Raw genomic sequence first — 11,320 nt, 5'->3', positions numbered from 1 at the left:
GTTTTTTCTCTATCCTTTCTATTTACTCCCTGTTAAAAATTGATCTTACTCATATATCTAATTTCCTCTCCCCTGCTCCAAGTCCATGCACACTTCTCTCTTCTCTTTCTTCACTAATCCAAAATATTTTTCCCTTTTCTTCCTCTCTTTTTTTTCATTTGTCTTTTTTCTGTCTTCCTTTTGTTGTTTGTTTGATTGTAGGTTAGTTTTCTTTTCTTATTTTGCTTCTGTTTTTCCTCTCCTCTCTTGTTCTCTTCTTCTACTAATAGCTTAATTAATTCCAATCACCAACTCAGGCCATCTACTCTCTATTTTCCTTTTCCAATAGTAAACAAAAGCATAGATATGTAGATTGAAGAAAGCGGACATTTTTACACACACACACACACACACACACACACAGACACACACACACACATATAAATTTTCTTTTTTATATATACTAGAGGTCTGGTGCATGAAATTCGTGCATGGGTGGGTCCCTAGGCCTGGCCAGCAATCAGTGCCAATCAGGTTCCCCACCTTTTTGCCTCCACACCTTCTCCTTCCCTCACTCCCTCAGCACTCCGCCGCTGCCGCTGATCACCCACTATGTTCCGCACCACCCCCTCATGGTCAGTGCATGTCATAGCAAGCAATTGAACTCTTGGTCTCACGGTCTAACTCCTGAGGGGACACTTTGCATATGAGCCTTTTATATATATAGATATATTTTAATATATATTTTTCATTTTTCTATTTTTTTTTTTTTACTTTTCTTCTAATATACTCATTCTCTTTCTACATCCTCTATACTGAATTGTGGCTATTTCCCCATTCATTCAATTCCTTGACCTTACGTTCTGGAAATAAGCTCTGCATCCTCAGATTCTTCTGGGTGTTTGTTGTTTGCATTTTTTGGGTTAGTTGTTGTTTTGTTGGAGTTTTATCCATATATTTCCCCTTCTTTTTTTATTCTCTTTATTTTCTCTCTTACTATTTTTCCTTTTCTCAATATCATTTTTGCACTGTTTTCTATTCCCTAATTTTCTTTTCTTTATTTGGGGTTATTAGTATCCTGAATACATTTGTGTTTGGTGCCCTGTGTGATGTATCTTTACATTTTCTTTTCTTTATTTGGGGTTATTAGTATCCTGAATACATTTGTGTTTGGAGCCCTGTGTGAGGTCACCTTTATTTGGGGTTATTAGTATCCTGAATACATTTGTGTTTGGTGCCCTGTGTGATGTATCTTGTTGCATTGTATTTTGTACCTTTAAGTCAACACAGGAGAGAGAGAGAGAGCCACATAACCAGACACCTGGAGAGGAGCGATCATGGGGAGATAAACAGCCCGCATACGAAAGAAAAGGAGGTATCACCAGAAAAGGAAGTAAATGAAATGGAGGCAAGCAATATGTCAGAGAAAGAATTCAAAGTAATGGTCATCAAGACACTGAAAAGGTTGGAAGATAAATTCAACAATATGTGTAAGAACCAAGAGGAAATGAAGAAGAACCAAGAAGAAATGAAAAATGACATTGCTGCTATAAAGAACTCAATAGAAAGCATCAACAGTAGACTAGAAGAAGCAGAGGACAGTATCAGTGAGCTAGAAGACAGGTAGACAAAAATACCCAAGTAGAACAGCATCTAAGAAAAAAAAAACAAAACGTAAAATACAGGAGGAGAGCCTAAGGGAAATTTGGGACAACATGAAATGAAACAACATCTGCATAATAGGGTTGCCAGAAGGATTGGAAACTGAGCAAGGAATAGAAAACCTTTTTGAAGAAATAATGACAGAAGACTTCCCTGATATAGGGAAGAAAAAACTCACACAAATCCAAGAAACTCACAGAGTCCCAAACAAGATGATACCCAAAAGACTGACACCAAGGCACATTATAATTAAATTGGCAAACACCAATGACAAAGTAAGAGAGAGACAGAAAGTTACCTACAAAGGATCCCCCATCAGACTAGTGACTGATTTCTCAACAATAACACATCAGGCCAGAGGGAATAGAATGAAATATACAAAGTCATGCAAAAGAAGGGTCTGAATCCTAGAATACTGTACCCAGCAAGGCTATCAATCAAAATTGAGGGGGAAATTAGGAGCTTCACAGACAAAAAAGGACTCAGTGAGTTTATTACCATCAAACCAGCAATAAAAGAAATGCTAAAGGGTCTGCTGTAGAAAGAAGTAATAGGGAGAAAAGAAGGAACATAAGGGTAAAGAATAAATATGGCAACAAACAAGTACCGATCAATAATAATTTGAAATGTAACAAACAAAAGCCCTGGACCAGATGGATTCACAGGGAGTTTTATAAAACATTCAAAGAAGAAATAAAACCTTTCTTCCTCAGACTATTCCAAAAAATGCAAGAGGAAGGAACACTTCCAAGCTCTTTCTAGGAAGCCAGCATTACCCTAATCCCAAAACCAGATAAAGACAATACAAAGAAAGAGAATTACAGGCCAATATCTCTCATGAACATAGACGCCAAAATCCTCAACAAAATTCTAGCAAATCAAATCCAGCAATACATTAGAAAGATCATACACCATGACCAAGTAGGATTTATTTTGGGGATGCAAGGATGGTATTGATATCCACAAATCAATAAATGTGATACACCATATAAACAAACTGAGAGATAAAAACCATATAATCATATCCATTGATGCAGAAAAAGCATTTGACAAAATCCAACATCCTTCCTTGATAAAAACCCTCAGCAAGGTGGGAATAGAAGGATCATACCTCAACATAATAAAAGCTATATATGAAAAACCCACAGCCAACATCATACTCAATGGGCAAAAACTAAAAGCATTTCCACTAAGAACAGGAACAAGACAGGGATGCGCACTCTTACCACTCCTTTTTAACATAGTACTAGAAGTACTAGCCACTGCGATCAGACAAGAAGAAGAAATAAAAGGCATCCAAATTGCAAAAGAAGAAGTAAAGCTGTCCTTATTTGCAGATGACATGATATTGCACATAGAAAACCCCAAAGACTCCATCAAAAAACTGCTAGACTTAATAAATGAATTCGGCAATGTAGTAGGATACAAAATAAACACCCAGAAGTCTATGGCTTTTCTATACACCAATAATGAACTCACAGAAAGGGAAATTAAAAAATCAATCCCATTTACCATTGCAACAAAAAAATTAAGATACCTAGGAATAAACTTAACCAAGGAGATAAAGGACCTGTATTCAGAAAATTTCAGAACTCTGAAAAATGTGATAGAGGAAGACATGAACAAATGGAAGAATATACCATGTTCATGGATTGGTAGAATCAACATCATCAAAATGTCCACACTACCCAAAGCAGTCTATAAATTCAATGCAATCCCCATTAAAATACCAATGGCATACTTCAAAAACCTAGAACAAATTATCCACAAATTCATCTGGAATAAAAAAAGACCCTGAATAGCTGCAGCAATCTTGAGAAAGAGGAACAATGTTGGAGGGATCACAATACCAGATATCAAGCTATACTACAAAGCCATTGTTCTCAAAACTTCCTGGTACTGGCACAGAACAGACATATAGAACAGTGGAACAGAACGGAGAACCCAGAAATCGACACAAGCCATTATGCACAATTAATATTTGACAAAGGAGGCAAGACCATACAATGGATTCAAGACAGTCTCTTCAATAAATAGTGTTGGGAAAACTGGACAGACACTTGCAAAAAAAATGAAACTAGACCATCAACTTACATCATACACAAAAATAAACTCAAAATGGATAAAGGACTTAAACATAAGATGGGAAACCATAAAAATGTTAGAAGAAGCCATAGGCAGCAAAATAGCAGACATTTGTTGTAGAAATATATTTAACAATACAGCTCCTAGGGCAATGGAAACTAAGGAGAAAATAAACAAATGGGACTACATCAAAATAAAGAGCTTCTGCACAGCAAAGGAAACCATCAACAAAACAGCAAAAAAGCCCACTGCATGGGAGAACATATTTGCCAATGTTATCTCTGATAAAGATTTAATCTCCAACATTTACAGGGAACTCATACAACTTAACAAAAGGAAGATAAACAATCCAATCAAAAAATGGGCAAATTACCTAAATAGACACTTTTTGAAAGAGGACATTCAGAAAACCAAGAGACATATGAAAACATGCTCAAAGTCACTAATCATCTGAGAGATGCAAATCAAAACAACCATGAGGTACCACCTCACATCTGTCAGAATGGCGATCATCAACAAATCAACAAATGACAAGTGTTGGCGAGGATGCGGAGAAAAAGGAACCCTCGTGCACTGCTGGTGGGAATGCAGACTGGTGCAGTCACTGTGGCAAACAGTATGGAGTCTCCTCAAAAAATTAAAAATGGAACTGCCGTTTGATGCAGTGATCCCACTTCTAGGAATATATCCTAAGAAAACAGAAACAGCAATCAGAAAGGATATATGCACCCCTATGTTCATAGCAGCACAGTTTACAATAGCTAAGATTTGGAAACAGCCTAAGTGCCCATCAGTAGATGAGTGGATTAGAAAACTGTGGTACATCTACACAATGGAATACTATGCTGCTATAAAAAAGAAGGAATTTTTTACCATTTGCAACAGCATGGCTGGAACTGGAGAGCATTATGCTAAGTGAAATAAGCTAGTCAGTGAAAGAAAAAAAATAGCACATGATCTCACTCATTTATGGATAATAAAGAACATTATAAACTGATGAACAAAAATAGATACAGAGGCAGAGAAGCATCGAACAGATTGTCAAACGAAAGCGGAAAAGCTGGGGAGGGTTGGGGGTGGGGGGAGGTAAGAAATCAACCAAAGGACTTGTATGCATGCATATAAGCCTAACCAATGGACGGTAGACACTGGGAGGGGGGTGAGGGCATATGACGGAGTGTAGGGGAGACTGGGGGAAGGTCAATGGAAAAAAAAAGGAAACATAGGTACTACTATTTGTAATACTTTAAACAATAGAAAAAGAAAAAAAAAGATGCCAACATCCTAATTCGGAGAACTTTGGTAGTTAGCTCACAGAGCAGGGTAATTGAGAAAGATAAAATTATTAGCTAAGGAGATTAGCTCAGATTACACAGGTTGGACTATTGTCATCTCAATAGTTCTCTAAATGTGGAAGAGAGTAGAAGAAGAATTGGCGTCAGAGAGACATTTGAAGATGCCATTTTGCAGGTATTGAAGATGGAAGAAGGGCCTTGGGTCAAGCAATGCAGGTGGCTTCTAGAATCTGGAATAGGAATTGAGAATAGGAAAGGATTTGGACTGAGATTGGAAAGGGATTGCATTCTTCCCTGAATCACCCAGAAAAATCCAAGCCTGGCATTCATTTAGGTTTAAGCTCTTTAACACCCATTTCCGGTACTGGAAGATCTGTAAGAGAGAAAGCTGTTTGTTTTAAGTCACTAGTGTGGTAATTTGTTACAACAGCAATGAGAAACTGATGCAGACATTTATCCAGTAAGACATTATTAGAGAGAACTAAATTTAAGCATTGCAAATCATTCAGATAGCTTCCCTTGGCAAAGGCATTTTGTGTTGAAACTCCACATTAAATAGAAAATATGAGAGCTCATTTAGAGCTATTTGGCCTGATAAATGGTACAAAGGATTTCCCATTGAATAAGTGTTAATGTGATTTTGACCTGGAGGCCTTTGAAGCAAAAAGATACAAAAAATAATTTATTAAAGTTAAGTTCACACATTTTACTTTAAATCTTTGTGTCAAATTACTCCATTTTTTTCTATTTCATGTTAATTCGCACATTTCTTTTATTAAATTTCTGTATTTTCCAAATTTCTCTCAAGATTTCTTTCATCATAATAGATGAGTCTATGAATGAGTCTGTGTGCATGTGCATAAATATGTGTGTGTTTATTTGAAGGATGTATATAAGTGCATACACAAACACACACTCCTCACTCTTGAACATTTTCTTTGGACTCAAAAAATATATTTAACATTTTATTTATACTTTACAATATCCAGTTGAAGTAAGGTTTATTATTCCACATTATCTTCAGAAAGAAGAAAACTGAAGCCAGGTGGATAACATTTTTAAAAATTACATAATGCAGTTAAAACTTATTGTGCACTATCTCAAGTTATACACAAATGGAACCACCCACCAAGTACTCTTAATTTCTGTATGGTTTCTTCAATTCAGCAAATTGTACTTTTAGAACATGTGCAGATTGTTGTATGTAATTATACTCCAATATGTCAGTTAGAATGAAAAATTTTAGTGATGTATAACTCATGTCAGATCAAGAACATAGGCAGCTGAGTCACACCAGACATTGGTGGGAAATATTTACATATATAAAATCCCAGCCACCAGAATGGCAGAATGACCAGAATGACCAGTGGTTATGATGCACACTGTGGCAGCCAACCAGCCTGCTCAGGCCCCGATCAGCCCCTTTCCAGCAGACCCAGCCCCCGATCAGCCCCCAACACCCAGATCAGGGGTGGGGCCAGCCACCAACCACCCGTGATCCCTCCCCCCAGCGGTCCAGCCTAATCGGCCCCCATTGGGGCAGGCCAGCCAGACCCCACCCATGCACGAATTCATGCACCAGGCCTCTAGTATCTTATAACTTGGAAGAAAGCAAGGTTTCATATATAAGTATAGAAACTGTGATATTAAATTAAGGCAATTCACATTTGATAAGCTATTTTTTTCCATAAACGATAAGATCAACACAGACATATATGTATTAAACACCACATATTGGTTAATGAAAGAAGTGCAATACAGATGCACAAAACATCATGAAAGAGCTTTAGAAACATAATGTAGCAACTCATGATGAGCCCAAAAGAGATCCGACCTATTTTCCACCATACAGTCCATTTTGATTGTAAAGCCATTATATTAAAACAAGTGCTTTTAGGATGGCTTGTTATGCAGAAATAGCTGATACAATAATAAAAGAAAAGAAAACAGAGATCAATGATAATAATATGTTTTTTACCACTCTAGGCATTTGCACCGATATTTGAAGATAGCATCCATGATTAGTTTATTATTAAAGTTTATTTCAGATACCTGCATTAAAAAGTGTCTTCATTGAGATTCCCTTATGGATAACCAGAAGAGGTTAAAAGAATATGTATGTTTGTGTAAAACCTATAACTCTGAATCACAAAACTAAACAGGAATTCAAGGTCACCAGGGAGTTATAGTTTGTCACTTATGGTATATACTAGAGGCCTGGTGCACGAAATTCATGCATGGGGGGTGTGTCCCTCAGCCCAGCCTGCACCCTCTCCAATCTGGGACCCCTTGAGGGATGTCCAATTGCCCATTTAGGCCTGATTCCAGTAGGATTGGGCCTAAACGGGCAGTCGGATATCCCTCTCACAATCCAGGACTGCTGGCTCCCAACTGCTCGCCTGCCTGCCTTCCTGATTGCCCCTAACCGCTTCTGCCTGCCAGACTGATCACTCCCTAACCACTCCCCTGCCATCCTTATTGATGCCTAACTGCTCCCCTGCCTGCCTGTTTGCCTCTAACTGCCCTCCCCTGCAGGCCTGGTCACCCCCACCTTCCCTCCCTGCTGGCCTGGTCACCCCTAACTGCCCTTCTTTGCAGGCTTGATTGCCCCCAACTGCCCTCCCTTGCAGGCCTGGTCTCTTCCAACTGCCCTCCCCTGCTGGCCATCTTGTGGTGGCCATCTTGTGTCCACATGGGGGCAGCCATATTTGACCACATGGGGGCAGCCATCTTGTGTGTTGGAGTGATGGTCAATTTGCATATTTCTCTTTTATTAGATAGGATAGAGGCCTGTTGCACGGGTGGGGCCCAGCTGGTTTGCCCTGAAGAGTGTCCCGGGTCAGGGTGGGGGTTCCCTTGGGGCTTGGGGTGGCCTGGGCGAGGGGCCTGTGGTGATTTGCAGGCTGGCCACAGTCCCCGGCGACCCAAGCAGAGGCCCCGGTATCTGGGATTTATTTATCTTCTATAATTGAAACTTTGTAGCCTTGAGCGGAGCCAAGCCTCCAGCTTGCTCTGTGGCCACAGCCATTTTTGTTGGGATTTATTTGTCTTCTATAATTGAAACTTTGTAGCCTTGAGTGGAGGCCTGGGCCTGCCAGGGTGTGTGGAAAGCTTGGCTTCCTCCATTGCTGGGGAAACCCAAGCCTCCTGCTCACTCCATGGCTGCAGCATCTTGGTTGGGTTAATTTGCATACTCGCTCCTGATTGGCTGGTCGGCATGGCTTGTGGGTGTAGTGGAGGTATGGTCAGTTTGCATATCACTCTTTAATTAGATAGGATATGACATATCTATAGATCATATATTAGTATATATGATGGATGAAAATGATATGGTTTATTCTCTACCCCTTTAGTGGTTACAAAAATATTTATTTATTTATTTTTCTATGAAAATAAACAATAACATAAGAAACATTAATAAACATTAATAACATTAATAAACAATAACATAAGAAATAATATAAAAATAACAAAAACATGATCTGAAAATAACAAAAACATGATAGAAAAATAACCCTGACACAAACAATAACTGATAAATTAAACTTATTCTAGTATCTCCCTGTATACCACCACATTAAGAGTGAAAACACTTTCAGAATGCTTGACTAATTTCCCTTGTGATGAAATATTTACAACTTTAACGTCACACACTCCTTGAACTCAAAAGAGAAACAACATATAACTGACCATGTCTGAAAACGGGTTCAGGTAGGAATATTCCCACTTTGTCTAGAGTTTGTCCTTGTGATTTATTAATAGTCATCCCAAATGCTGGCATCACGGGAAACTGTCTTTGAATAAATTTAAATGGGAGGCCAGTGTCTGGTGGGAACAAATCAATTCTTGGAATCAGAACAATCTCTCCCTCGACAGATCCTGTTAATACTTCTGATTCAATTATGTTAGGTCACAATCTTTCGATAATACATCAAGGACCATTACAAAGACCTATTTATTATTTTAAGATTTGTCAGTAGCATGATGATTGTACACACTTTTCAATTTCAATTTATGACACGGCATTCCTGAAGGAGTGATACTATTAAGAAATTCGATTGGAAAATTTTCCTTTTCAGCATCACCTGTTGAATCAATGGAATCATCACTCAAATATGTGTGAAAATCTCCATTGAGTATATCCGAAATTTCTTCATTTAATTTTTCAATCTGCTCATTTTTTTGAGAAACAATTGCACCTATAGCTTCATTTTTAATGAGCTACATTGTGCCAATAGTTCCCCTTGAGATGCTTTCTGTCGCCGAAGCTGCCTTTTTTCAACTTCGAGACACATTGCTCTTCAGATATTTTCTGTGGATAACACCGTCTTCTTTCGGCTTCAGATCTACTTTGCGCCAATAGTTTCTCTCCAGATACATTCTGTCGCCAACGCCGCCTTCTTTCAGTGTCAGCAGCACGTTGCTCTTTAGACATTTTCTGTCAATAACGCCGGCTTCTTTCAGCTGCAGATCTACGTTGTGCCAATAGCTGCTCTTCAGATAAATCCCGTGGCCAGCATCGCCTTCTTTCAGCATTAGAGGTATGTTGCTCTTCAGACATTTTCTGCTGTGTGTACTGCCTCCACGCGGGCATGCAGCCTGACACACCCGAACACGTCTGTTGTCCCCGCAGCCTCCCAGGCCGTGGAGTCTTCCCTCCATCCAGGGTGCTTTCCCTTTCTCCAACAAGGTGATTACATTTGTCTTCCGCCAGGACAGTCCGAGAGAGACCAGGTCTGGTAGGTCTCCAACATGACGTCCTTGCACAGACCCCTCTGCGCGGGGCTCAGCCTCTCCCACTCCTCCTGGGAGAAACAGATGGCCAGGTCCCTGAACGAACGTCACTGCCGCCCTGGGCTTGGGCTTCAACCGCAGGACTGGCATCCTTTCCTCCTCACCGAGCGTCCTCGTCGGGGGAGGGGCAGCGCGCAGGGCAGGTGGGGCTCCGTCCTGTGCCTGTGCGTTCCTGATGTGAGCACGTGTGTGTCCAGGGAGAGGGGTGTCCTGCAGCGTCACCCTATTCTCACTCGCTACCGGGACCCAGAAGCCCGTCGCCAGCAGTAGGAGCCCAGGGGACCCACGACCTCTGTCCGACGTGGCCAAGTCCAGGTTCCCACGACCTTCTCCCTGGGGTCCATGATTTGCTGCAATGGCTCGCAGGACTCTGGGAAATACGCCTTCCGTGTGGCGGTTTATGACATAGGCGGGTAAGAACATGGCTGGCTGGCCCTGTGGAGGGGGTGGTTCCGGGCAGCGGTGTCCTGCCCAGCCTGCGTTTTCTCATTGGCCGCTGAGCCGGAGAAGCACGTTGTTCTCCGAGGACCTTAGCGCCCTGTTCTCCGGCGCTGCGGGCTGCCCTTAGTCCGTTCACCCTGACCCGCCCCCGCCTCGCCGCCCTTCTCGGCCTCCGCACCTGCGTGTCCCGGTCTGGAATCAGGGGGACTGGGAGCCCCGCCCACCCGCGGATGCTAACGCGTGCACCCGCGCCTGAGCACTACAAAAATATTTAGAGTTGGCCAGAAGGAAGGCCAAGAGACACATGAAAACATGCTCAAAGTCACTAACTATCCTAGAGATGTACATCAAATGACAATGCGATACCATCTCACACCTGTCAGAATGGCTATCATCAACAAATCAACAAACACAAGTGTTGGCGAGGATGCGGAGAAAAAGGAACCCTCGTGCACTGCTGGTGGGAATGCAGACTGGTGCAGCCACTGTGGAGAACAGTATGGAGTTTCCTCAAAAAACTGAAAATGGAACTCCCATTTGACCCAGTAATCCCACTCCTAGGAATATATCCTAAGAAACTAGAAACACCAATCAGAAAGGATATATGCACCCCTATGTTCATAGCAGCACAATTTGCAATAGCTAAGATTTGGAAACAGCCTAGGTGCCCGTCAGCAGATGACTGGATCAGAAAACTATGGTACATCTACACAATGGAATTCTATGCTGCCATAAAAAAAGAAGGAATTACTACCATTTGTAGGCACCTGGATGGAACTGGAGAACATTATGCTAAGTGAAATAAGCCAGTCAATGAAAGAAAAATACCACATGATCTCACTCATTTGGGGATAATGAAAAACAGTATAAACTGATGAACAAAAAGATAGATACAGAGGCAGTAAAGCATCAAACAGACTGTCAAATTACAGCGGGAAGGTTAGGGAGAGGTGGGAGAAATAAGAGATCATCTGAAGGACTTATATGCATGCATATAAGAGTAACCAACGGATGCAAAACATTGGGGGGTGAGGGCATGTATGGGAGTGGGGTGGGGGGGCAAT

This window comes from Plecotus auritus (assembly GCF_963455305.1).
Source record: "Plecotus auritus genome assembly, chromosome: 6".
NCBI classification, from domain to species: Eukaryota; Metazoa; Chordata; class Mammalia; order Chiroptera; family Vespertilionidae; genus Plecotus; species Plecotus auritus.
This window is presented reverse-complemented; position numbering follows the sequence as displayed.